Here is a 277-nt window from a genome sequence, read left to right as displayed (position 1 = left end):
GGCCAATCTCAGTCCAGGATTTTGGATGGAAGCTGTATACACACCTGTGCACATTATCAACAGATCTCCTAGTACGCCATTGGATTTCCAGATTTCGGAACAGTTGTGGTCGGGCAAGGAACCACACTACAATCATTTGCGTGTTTTCGGTTGTGAGGCATATGCATATTTGCCAAAGGAGCTTCGATCTAAGCTTCATAAGTCACACAAATGCATTTTTGTTGGCTATGGTGCAGAAGGAGAGATGGGATACCGTTTTTGGCATCCGGAATCAAAC

This window comes from Cibotium barometz, chromosome 36 (assembly GCF_041138505.1).
Source record: "Cibotium barometz isolate CiBa-2024 chromosome 36, ASM4113850v1, whole genome shotgun sequence".
Classification (NCBI taxonomy): domain Eukaryota; kingdom Viridiplantae; phylum Streptophyta; class Polypodiopsida; order Cyatheales; family Cibotiaceae; genus Cibotium; species Cibotium barometz.
The sequence above is the reverse complement of the archived record's forward strand: the minus strand, read 5'-3'. Positions refer to the sequence as shown.